The sequence below is a fragment of the Erinaceus europaeus genome, chromosome 12 (assembly GCF_950295315.1).
Source record: "Erinaceus europaeus chromosome 12, mEriEur2.1, whole genome shotgun sequence".
Lineage (NCBI taxonomy): Eukaryota > Metazoa > Chordata > Mammalia > Eulipotyphla > Erinaceidae > Erinaceus > Erinaceus europaeus.
This window is the reverse complement of record NC_080173.1, coordinates 67,968,640-67,970,195: the sequence shown is the minus strand read 5'-3', so window position 1 is coordinate 67,970,195 and position 1,556 is coordinate 67,968,640.

Below are 1,556 nucleotides of genomic sequence, written 5' to 3'. Positions count from 1 at the left end.
CTCAGCTTCCAACTCTCTCTACTCCAATCCCTGCAAACCTCAAGTGAAATATCAACAATTTACCAGTGACACCGTGGGGTGCCCGAATGGGTGTTCATGCCACCCTTCACTGGGGAGGGGGTCTCAGCAGAGGAATCATGGTGATCCCCTATAGACCAGGATATACAAAGGGCAGCTTGAAGGGGTCACAAATTCACCCCACCCAAAGGCTCTGGGGAGAGGGTAGGAAGGAGGTGACTAATGCTATCAGCTGCCCAGCATAACTTATTAGCACCCAGGCAAGATTAATCAAGCCCAGAAACCTCGAGCAGACCCCTAATTAGTTGCTGCTGATAACTGTATTTGTCATGCTCTCCAATTATTCCACTGTAAATTTCAGAGTTTAATTGCACCTTGTTCTTCATTGAAGTGTCACTGTTTGCATACGCTCCCCTAATTCTTTAGCAAATTTGACAAAATTCAGCATTAAATATAGATTATCTTTAGATTTCCATAATTAACACAACCAAACTGTCTCGGGCCTAAATATTTCTCCCAGCACCATAAATCTGACCTGTCCCGGGAACCCAGAGAGTCGCTCCCAGCTCCCCAGCAGAGGCTGAGAGAGCACATGAGCACTGACATGACATGCTTGTGCAGGGCTGGGCAGGGGCAGCAGGCAGGGCTGCACTGAGGGTACACACTCAGGGACCCTGCCACCCCCAAACTATAGGAGGCCCCACCAAGGCTGCTTCCAGGAGCATCTCAGCAGAGCCTCAGAGCACTCCAACTGCCCTCCTGCCCTGGCAGATGAACCAGAGGCCAATGGCTCAGCCCACATCTAGGTCCTATGCTGCCTCACCCCAGAGGCCAAAGGACCCTGTGTGTAACTTTTTTCCCAGCTAGGCTGACAATCCAGTTTGACAGTACCCCAGGAATATGTCCTAGTCAGACAGGAAGGAAGGCCCTCCATCCCACTCCCCCTCTTGGACTCCCTCAAAGCCTAACCACTTTTCCTAGCCCACTTTCTTTTTCTTTTCTTATTTTTATTTATTTATTTATTTGCCTCCAGGGTTATTGCTGGGGGCTCAGTGCCTGCACTACAAATCCACTGCTCCTGGAAGCTATTTTTTTCCCTTTTGTTGCCCTTGTTGTTTATCGTTGTTGTTGTTGTTATTGTTACTGGATAGGACAGAGAGACATCAAGAGAGGAGGGGAAGACAGAGAGGAGGAGAGAGAGACACCTGCAGACCTGCTTCACCGCCTGTGAAGCGACTCCCCTGCAGGTGGGGAGCCGGGGGCTCGAATCAGTTCCTTACACCAGTCCTTATGCTTCAGGCCTTAACACACTGTACATGTACACTTAACACACTGCGCTACCACCCAGCCATCCCCGCAGCCCACTTTCTCCAGGCTTATCAGGTGAATGTATGTTCATTCAATGCTACACACCTGATGTGGGCTATTAGTTCAGATTCTGGGGGAGGATTTGATGTCCTGTCCCACATAACAGTTGGAATCTTCCCCCACCAAAGCCCCAAATCTAATATGCCAAGGGGTGCTGGGAGAGGATGAAG